The 10,675-nt window shown below is 45.2% G+C and overlaps 1 long non-coding RNA gene across 1 annotated transcript; it reads right to left on the bottom strand.

The window, feature by feature from the left end:
- Positions 1 to 1,970: 1,970 nt before the first annotated feature.
- On the bottom strand, positions 1,971 to 8,566 carry LOC124487832. The gene is made up of 3 exons (XR_006958549.1): positions 8,108 to 8,566; positions 5,163 to 5,263; positions 1,971 to 2,505 (listed from the first exon to the last, which is right to left on the bottom strand). It is a non-coding gene; the product is annotated as an uncharacterized LOC124487832 (long non-coding RNA).
- Between the last annotated feature and the right edge of the window lie 2,109 nt (positions 8,567 to 10,675).

Here is a 10,675-nt window from a genome sequence, read left to right as displayed (position 1 = left end):
TGTGCTTAGTTTTGCTTCTAGATTCAGACTTGACCCCTGTACCATCAAGATGGACGTGATGCGGTAACAGTTAGATGGACGTGATGTGGTAACAGTTAGATGGACGTGATGTGGTAACAGTAAGATGGACGTGATGTGGTAACAGGTGAAGACACTCTGCGTCTCGCACTCTTGTTAATGTTTGTTTATCCTTATGGTTGAAAGTGTCACCTTCAAGCGTTTTCTCTCTGGTAGCTACATTATCACATTTGTCATGATACCGACAGATAGTATTGAGGGTCCAAATTGACGAGTCGCTTCACTTTAAATGTCATATGAACTACCTCGTAAACAAACTGTCCAAATATGTTGGCTTGTTCTATAAGATCAGACATTTCTTCCTCTATCTGTCCTTCTCACGCTGTATATAACTCTGTTTGAACCACATCTTAACTATTGTAACGCGATATGGTGCAACACTTTCACCAGCCATCTTAAAAAACGTATTTCCCTGCAAAAGAAAGTCATACAGGCTCTGTCTTGGTCAGAGATCAAGTCTCCCACCCAACTTCTATTCCACAGTTTTGAGTTACTAAGACTGACTGAGCTACATGAATATCATAATGCCTGCCTTATGTTCCAAATTGTCAACAGGCTGAACTCTAGATTGAGTAGTCTTGTTCCCATCTCCAGCCCCCACCATACAAACCACTCATATCAGGAAAATGTTGCAGACATGTGCGTGCCAATATGAGTGTTGTCTGTAGGGGGCCGCAGATCTGGAACGGGATTGATGAAGGCCTCAAGGTGCTGCCCTCTATCTTCAACTTCAAAAGACAACTAAAACATAATTTCTTATTAACCTATACCTAATTTAAAAAATATTTTTCTCATGGACTACTGGGGTGTATGTGTATGATTGAATGTATGTAATGTTATGTATGTACTTGTGCGCCTTTTGCGTGAATCTACTTATCTTCATCTGTGGTAATTGTGTATCCTTTAGTCTGTACCACTCCCCTTTCATGAATCATCAAAAGCTTTCCTAGCTTCTTTGGGGGACCCATTCACTCTACCCAATTGGTCCTTGTACCCCAACTGTATTATTGTAATAGTTGAAGAGGTGTTGTGAATAAATAAAAATGTATTAATTAATTAGCTACCATTAAAACTGAAATTATGTATAAATCATCAAACAGAACGTTTGGGGAGATACAAGCAACGCAATCGGGACCAAAACACATAGTTTGACACCAGCATGTAAAGATTGAAAGAGATTTCGTGGTGGGAAAATAACACTAATAAATACATACACTGTATATAAGAGAGAATATAAGTTGTGCCTTGCAAAAGGCAAGCACACCCAATAAACAAAACTGCTCTGATACACAATAACACACATTCAAAACATTTTTTCAACTCTTGCAGAGATCATTCTTCATCACAGTTTTAACTGCCTGTGCTATTCAAACTATATTTCAGTTGTTACCTGCAACTTCGCTGTTACTACAGCAACGGGAATCATGTCAGTAGTGATGGACAGCATCACAAAGTTTAAGGGAATATGATTCAATGGATGGTTAAGTAAAAAAAGGAACAGCTCTTACCAGTGCACATGCACTCATTGTATGCAGAGAGCGAGAGAGAGAGAGCGAGCGAGCGAGAGAGAGAGCACAGACAGAGAGGGAGCAGAGGCCCGCAGGGACGATTGAAGTGGGACACAGCACCCACCTGTCAATGTCATAAACCTGTACTTAATTACACTTAATTACGGTGCAGGCCACACCTAAACATCTCTTCCACAGCTGTAATCAATATTTCAGTCAAGACAATCACGTATTAGATTTGAGCATTTATTGTTACATGACATGGACATGTAGATTTGACTTTGGCGGAGTGGATGATCTAAGGGAAGCACTCCCTGCCTCCTCGATGCAACACATACATACATGACATATGAGGCAGGGAGCAATAGAGATATAATCCCCCAACACACGCCACCACTCCGCCATGCCGACTATGTGTAGAGCGGAGCGCCACTGCTCCTTAGCCACAGGAGGACCCCCCTTGAGGAGCACAGACACTTCCCCGCACTCGACTACCCGCCTGTCCACCGGATCCGCAGAGCATAGCAGTATCTTAACCAGATTGACGTCGGTACCTGCTAGAATTTGGCTCCTCAGATGGGCGGAAATGCCGGCCGCGGGAGACAGGAACGGCGCCCCCTTGCTGCGAAGTCCAAGGCCGCAGGAGTGCTTCCGGACCCAGGAAACTGCGGAGCCAACGCCGTCGCCGACCTGCCCTCCAACGCGACGACACGAGCTCCCATGTCAGCCAGAGAAACTTTGATGTCCAACAGGGCCGCCAGCACCGGGTCCGAACTAGAGGTGGACGCCACCGGGGCCGGGCTCCTCCCCCGGACTCGAGCCCTTTTCCTGGATGCCGGTTGGGAAGAGGTGCCCCGTTTCCCCTTGCCTTTTCCTGCCGGAGCACTTGGGGGAGCGGGAGGAGCGATACCGCCGCACTCTATGAAAAAATCGAACAGTTCCTCGTGATTACATCCCCTGGGAGGAGACACACCCCGGTCGTACAGGGAGTCGAGGATACGATGGACTGGCCAATCGGTGATGGTAGCCGATCTCTGGGCCAGACGCGAGCTGCGTCAAACTTGGCCATTCCCGTTGTCGCCGAGGTCCACGGAGGGTGCACCTCCGGGTGATCGATCGGAACCTCCACCCAACACCCCCAACAAACGGGTCGGCTCCGAATCAGCGGAGTCGCCCATGGCAAAACCGAAAAATATGACAGCCAAGAGAAGCGAGACCAGAAACAGCACTGGCAGCAGCACTGATCATACAACGACCGGGGTGAGTGTGTGCATATCCGCGCGTCTTTTAAAGACGCCTTATCGGACGTGGCCCAATGGATATGCGCTGCTACATGGGTGTGGTAGTGGGTGGAGTAAGGAAGGTGGAGTAAGACGCCTTACGTCCCCGATAACGCGCGCTGCCCGATTGCCCTGCCAAAACTAGCTGCGCTCATGTCATGCAGACACACACACACAGAAGTTAGAAGTTAGCCAGATCATGAAGGATGTAATCCCTGTGGTGAGATACATCTGTAATAGAGACAAGCAAGTAAAGATCTCTCACCCACACACACATATGTACCCATAGTTGGTGTGTGTGTGTGTGTGTGCCTGTCCTGTCTGTGAGCAGTGGTGTGATAAGCCTGGCATGGCTTATGTTACTTCAGAAGGGCAGTCCCTGAAGGAACCCCCTGGTGTGGGTTACTCTCTCTGTGTGTACTACATGTGTGTGTGTGTGTGTGTGCATGTGTGTGTGTGTGTACTGTATGTGTGTACTGTGTGTATGTGTACTGTATGTGTGTACTGTATGTGTGTGTGTGTGAGAGAGAGAAGGAGGAGAATCCAACTATTCAGCATTCTGCCCTCGCCCCAGTGACCCCAGTGACCCCCCCTCTTGCTCTGACGTACAGTTAGAACAGATCTAGTGACACAGAGATAAAAGCCTTCCTGTGTCTTTCTGTTGTACTCTCTGGTTCTCCCCTCTCTAATGTCACCAGAGCACAGAGAGCTAGAGGTTTGTCTGTAGCTTTCAAACTGACAATCCTTCTGAACTTCCTGTCCATGGTTAGCTGATATGTAGAAAAACCCTCAGCACTTTCTAGACTGCTACTTCACGTGCCCTGTCATACACACACACACACACCAGAGACTTTGACCATAAACTGGTACAACACCCACAGCCTCTCAGTCTATATAACATATATAATAACATATATAACCTATATAACATATGTGACAAACACGGACCTGCTGCTGAGTAGTTACACCTCAAATACCTCCTGACTACTTTCATGTAGTAATTATACAGTAATACTGTACACTAGGGGTGGAACGGTACATGTATTCGTACCGAACCGTACGGTACGGGCGTCACGGTTCGGCTCGTGAAATTACACGGAGAATACACGGTATAAAAATTAATAAAACTTGCGTGCAAATTAATTAATGTAAAGCAGAACTACTGTAAGATATTCGTGTTCTTTAAGGACAATCTGTAGCCCCGCCTTAGCTCTGAAACTGATTGGCGCCGCCACCTGTGTAGCCGAGCTGTGCCTGAGTGAGTCAGAGATAGCTAGCAGCAGCAGCACTAAAGACGTAGCCTATGCAACGCTAGTGCTAAATATGAATGTTCGTAGTGTAAGTATAGCGAAAAATAGCCTAAACTTTCCTAGACTTTTAGCTGCGGTACTAATGCTGAGGGCTCGCTGATATTGCTGTCTTACTAGAACGTGCATTTAGTCTAGCAGACGCTTTTATCCAGAGCGTAGTATCTATGAGTTGTTGCTAACGTGTGCTGACGTTGTACACACCCAATAAATTCCAAATTTCCAAGCCTCTCTAGTTTCTACTCTGCCACGATCTTCTGTAGCTTCTCAGCTAGGTGAGTGCTTGTGTGCTGCTCATACAGGGGCCGTGTCTGTAGAACTGACGCTCTAATTTCCCACTCAGTCAATAAAATGAGCAGTCACCGTGAGGTAGCTTTCGGTAGCACGAGAAGTCCAACCATCAGTCGTTAGTGAAACGGAGGGTGCAGCTGACAACTCGCGTTCCATCAACGTTCGTGTTTTGTTGTATATCTAAGGGACCAGGGCCGGCGTTGCTGCTACTGTATCCCTGCCTGTGTTTGCGCTGTTGCTCAGCTAGTAGCCTATCGTGTTGTGGTGTAGGAGGACTGATCGACAAGCGCATCATACATTTAGCTAAGACTTGCATGTACAGTAGTAAGTCTGGAGCCCTGCTTCTGCATTTTTGTTTTGCTTTTCCCCCCATTGTACCGAACTCGTACCGAACCGTGATGTCTGAACCGTGGTACGAACCGAACCGTGACTTCAGTGTACCGTTCCACCCCTACTGTACACACATACCAACCTCTAACACACTTTTTCCCACTCTCACTAATCTGCCCACGCAGACCTGGTGTTTCAGACGGTGTTGCACCTGGGAATACCTTGCTCTTCAAGGGTTGGGCATTCACTGTAAATGTTCCATAACAATTTGGGCGGCTTGCTTTTCAGGTGAATGTATGTGTGTGTGTTTGCCTAAGTGTGTGTGTGTTTGCCTGTGTGTGTGTGCATATGGAGGCAGACTCACACACCTTAGTCTGACTGGTGTCCACCCAGGGAGACAGGGATTACATCTCACACTCACAGCTCTGTCATCACACCTCAAATGTAATCCCTAATCTCTTCCGTTTGTCTGTTGAAATAAGAAAGCAGGTTAATCTGGCCTGTATTATACAGAGAGACCCTGTCAAGTCATTATAGGTAGGTCAGAGCAGGGTCTATGGTTGGTCACACTGACACACACAAACTAATCAGATGGATTCATGGTGTTTGTGTGTGTATGTGTGTGTGGGGGGGGTGCACTTGTAATATGTCTGATGTAGAAGCAACTTTGTCAGTTTGTATTTTTCATAAACCATATGGGAAGGAAGGAAACGGAGGCTAGATTGGGGTGTGGGGGGGAGTTGTTTGATAGAACAGAGCCAGCAGCAGTTAGATGCAGTGGTGTATTGGAACCTTGATATAACATTCAGTCTAACTTTCTACCTTTCAGCATGAACGTAAGAGTTTCCCACAATCCAAAATAAAACATGCAAAAGTGATCATCCCGATTAACTGTCAACTGTCACTTTAAACGAAACCAGCTACCTTTTAAATGGTTTAGACAGGCACAGTGACATACTGTGAGACGTTCTGAGCATTTCAGGATCAGTTCACTGGTCACGCTTGTCATATCTTTGACTAGGTTTCCAGAAACTCGACACCTCTCAGTATTATTTACCATCGATGATCTATAGACTTAGGTGTGTCTAGAGGGAAGCACACGAAGCCAGTGGCCAGGTGTCTGTGGTCTCATACAGGGAGGTGGTGTGGAGGAGCAGGGCCGGTCCTTCCTATAGGCCATATAGGCAGCCCTCTAGGACGGCATGAAGACGGTGGGCGGCATTTTCCCAAGTGCATCCATGAATTAACCCTCCCGCATTACCCGCCACCCGCGCCACATCATATGTCCGTGTTGTGGTTGGGGGGGCGGCACCCTGATTTAGGGGGGGTGGGGGGCTGCTGGTGATAAATCTTGCCTAGGGTGCCAGATGTGCTAGTGTGCACAGGGCCGTAACTACCATTGAGGACACCGAGGTCGTGTCCTCTGTATTTTTTTTCGTATTTCTGTTTTTTTTTTGCTTAAATCGTGGTATATGAACTCAAAATAAAGTACACGTGAAACTGACTGCAGGACGATGATCTTGGTCTCCCACAAACCGTAACGTGATTTTTTACTTGAAGAGCCGAGTAGCTCAAGAGTTTGGACATATGTGCTGCGCGTCATCAACAAAACGTACTGTCGTTATGGTAACCACCAAACACAAGTCGGACGCTGATGTTACCGCCATAGACATACCGCTACTGTTAGTGAATAGCCTATGTTAGTTACAGTCACTGGAAGAGGAGCGCAGCAAACTAAACATGTAGGTTAAGAGAAGTTTAAGTGGCAGATGACTGTGAGAAGAAAGATTCATTTTCATGTGGAAATATTTGTATTGCAGCAGCGTACTACTCAGATAAGGAAACATCAAATCAAAGTTTGGTTAACTCCGTCAGTACCGGTTGTCAATCAATTTCCACCGGTTGAATCAACATTCATTTTGCGATTGATATGATATGTCATTGATGTGATTGATTGAAAATGAAATTCAGTGGCAATTGGGAAATATCAAACTGACTCGCTATCGCTCGGTCGATACGTTCCAGCCTCAGTTTGATATTTCCCGGCATGACCGAACGGTCGAGGTTAGTAAGTAGTTTATTATATGGCAATTTTAGATTCTTTTCATTTTGTAAACGAAAATAAATGGTACCTTTAGGCTAATTGTAGCTAGCTCTTAAGTCTTCTCACGGTGTGTTTCATGTGTTGCCAAGCAACTCATTACTTTTGATAGAAAGCGGACAACATGGTTCTGCTAAAATGGCTTTAATTTCATCACAAAATAACGACACAAGTGATTCAAAGAGTCTGGTCTTCATCCTCACTTTCGATGACAAAGCTTTTCAGCATCATCTGGATAGTAAAACTCAGCAGCTGACTCGTCGATATCGCTCATTTTGAAGCTGACGTCAGAGGGCAATACGGATCCGTATTGACCGGCGAGGAGGGCAACACGCTGGGGTGACTACCCGTTATCCAATCAAAACGCTCGTACCGTCGTTGCCATATAATAATAAATAAAAAAAAATTGTGGTAACTTGCCCTTACTTCATGAGTCCCATAAAGGTCCTTCAAAAAGCCTCAGAATGCCCCATGTTTACCTCAAAATTTCAAAAGCTCCACACCGCCCCATATTCAAATGTCATAATTATGATGTTTTTGCTCCTTAAGACTCAATAAGAGAAAATGGCCATATTTAAATAATGTAATTTAAAAAAATTCCGGGGGAGCATGCCCCCGAACCCACCTAGAAGTTCTGACTCATGACCTCAGTATTTTTTGGGCCCTGCGTACGGCCCTGAGTGTGCACTTAGGGGATGTGTCTTCATGGACTTCACTGTGGTCAGACATCACCACATCATGTGTGCAACAAGTGCTTTACAAAACATCATGCTCATTCGGCATGCATACAATGTCAGTATGCGGGTGGGCAAAAGAATGACCTGTCTACACAGGTAGACCCTAACCCAATCACGCTCGGCGATAAAAACGTCATCGTGTAGGACCTACTCTGACACCAGGTGGCACCGGTAAGGCTTTTCCCGCGTGCACACCGAGACTGTCAGCAGGAATGCAGGTAAACCGCCTTCAAGACGGGGATTCCCCGTCGGTGGGAGCCCGATGCTGTTTAGTAGCCACTCTGTCCCGCACGCGTCAAACCGTAAGCAGAGTGATGAAAGCAGGTGATTTCGCCACACAAAATTTGATCCCAGTCATTGACAGTAGGCTGTTTACAAAACGCTAAATAGGTGTGCTTCCTAATGCATATGTAAACTTGCATGCGTAATGGTGTGAAACCGCGCTACCAAATGTAGAGCTATCACGTTTACAAACCTGATTTGATCTTTCTGATGCTGCTTCGGTTCTAGTGTTATATTCCCTTCTTCCAAACGTGTTGCTGGTTGAAAATAGACCTTCTAACTCGACTGTAGTCGAGTGCTCACTGTGGACGTCTGTCTCCATATCGCGCGACATGACTCTTACAATAATCCTCTACTAAAGCAAGCCAAACAACAACATCAGCTGACTGTAAAACGATAATGAACAGTTTACTTAACATTTAATTTCGTTAGCAGACTTTGTAACAGATCTACAAATCGTAGTAGCCTGTTCAGAGATATCGTTTGGTCGTCCTTTGCCAAGTGGATACGATGAGACGCTTTACGCTAAAAATACCTGTCTACGACTATATTTGGCTTGGCTAGATCACAATCGCCTCTCTAAAATAGTCAGGCCCGCCCCGGTACAATGAATGGGTCCTCGGCTATCTCACACAGCCGCGTCTCCCTGTGCTAAAATTAGGAACACCGCCTGCGTCAATCACGAGCCTCAGTGCGTCAAGGCCTGGGCCCGCCTCTGGGAGCAGATCATTGGCTACAATTAGAACGTGGCCGAGATATACGCGTCTAGGGATTGGTTGTCGTTGATTTACAAGTTCTCAGTGGCTCGTCCTCTGTGTTTTATTTTTGAGGTTTCTGTCAACGCCGTATCGTTTCTTGAAAGGGTGTCCTCGTAGCGGGCTGGGTTAGGTGGCTCCTTTAGATTTTCAGTAATTGCTCAGATGAGGCGTAATCTACTGTGGCCAACAAACCATCAAGCTGCATTTCAAATGATTGACATTTAATAATATTTTAATAATATTTTGTAGATTTCAAGCTTGTGTGTTGGATACTATTTGAGAAATAAAAATAAAAAATACCATAGGAAAATGTGTCTATTAATAGCCTACTCAGCTGACAATTTCAATTTGTTTCTTTAAATATACACAGGTTCTTATGGAGAGAAGTATTTACGATTTTGAGACGTGCACCTGTTGATAAAGCATGCTCGTTGTTGTTGTTTTTGCATTTATTTCGCCATGACTGCGGGTAAAATACTATTGTGATTACATGTATTTTAGAAATAAACAGATATAACAAATCTGTATACATTTCGAGGCCGTTTTCATCCATCTATGGAACCTCAACTTGCAATAGCCTGTCTGTTAAACAGTAAGCTTGCCTACGGAGTCATTTTGTCCAACAATCGTAAAATCTACTTGCTTTCAGCGTCTGAAAGTGCTGAAATTCAGCACTCCCCCCCCCCCCCCCCCCCCCCCCCCCCCCCCCCCCCCCCCCCCCCCCCCCCCCCCTCTCTGTCCCTCCCTCTCTGTTTCTGGCACTGTGTGTGGGGCTTATGTGTCCGGTAGCCTACTGTACGGCGAGAGGGAGCTACAGTTGGTGACGTCACCTCTCCCATTACGTCACATTGACGTAGCGCATACCAGGCGCTCTATGTGGAGGCAGACTCACATAAATGCTCTATTAGACTTTCTCCCTCAGACCGCGCGCATAAACAAACCCGCGTTGCAACTTAGACAAGCATCATTACTGACACAGTCACGGACGGACGGAACACAATTCTAGCACACAGGACTTTATTCTACCCAACTTTAGATTAGCCTACTTAAAAGAAAAAGAAAACAACATAGTTTCCTTCCGCGGCATAATCCTTTGTTATTATAATAAGTGATATGTTTTCTATTAGTCTTTTTTTATAAAAATACTGGGACCATTCACATGTGACTTTATATGCGAGGTTATTATCATATGTAAAGACGGAACCGCTACAGCAAACAAGTAAGTAGCAGCCTTTGCTTCTGAGAATGAATGGGTTTTCTTTTAAAGTCTAAGAAGAACATTAAGCCCACAGAAAAACGTCAATTACTGTGATCTGTTTGTGAATGTGTCCTTAAGTTTTTTGAATTGTTGTTTGTTTGTTTGTTTGTTTGTTTAAATCGTTGTTCCTAACTTCCTCGTGCATGGTGACCTGTTGCTTCTGCGAGCCCGGCTCAGGGGAGTGTGTGTCGGTGTAGACTGGTCTGTGTGTGGCTTTAGTGTCTCCGGGGGTAGATGGAGCCGAATTTGAATTTAATTTGCCCCAGGAAAGGTGTCATATTCTTTCTGGTTGTCATGGTAATGTTATGCGTTTCACCCATACAATGAAGAGGGGTCAGAACAGCGAGAAATCCTTCAAGCCCGCGACTGAGAACAGAGAAGCTTTTTGGGATGTTACTTTTTCTGCAGGCGTTTTCTTAGCAAAGGTTTTTATATCATTTAAATGAATGGAATAGTATACGTGTGTTCACGTGCGTGCGTGTGTGTGTGTGTGTGTGAGAGAGAGAGTACTACGGTGATGTAGCCTGACACAAAAAGAACCAAAACATTGTCTGAAATGCTTGCTGAAATGTTGGAATTGTAATGTTGAGACTACCCTCTATTAGTTTTAACTTTTAGAGGTTATCCTAAGATTTTAATTTCACAAACATGTAGATATTTTACCAGAAGTAGGCCTATTTGTTTTAATATATCTACCACAACCTGCATCTTTTCAGGTAATATCTGGGCACGCGTTGTGATTGTA

This window comes from Hypomesus transpacificus, unplaced genomic scaffold, assembly GCF_021917145.1.
Source record: "Hypomesus transpacificus isolate Combined female unplaced genomic scaffold, fHypTra1 scaffold_101, whole genome shotgun sequence".
In the NCBI taxonomy this organism is placed as follows: domain Eukaryota; kingdom Metazoa; phylum Chordata; class Actinopteri; order Osmeriformes; family Osmeridae; genus Hypomesus; species Hypomesus transpacificus.
Note: the sequence above shows the minus strand (reverse complement) of the source record. Positions and strands in the feature narration are given on the sequence as shown.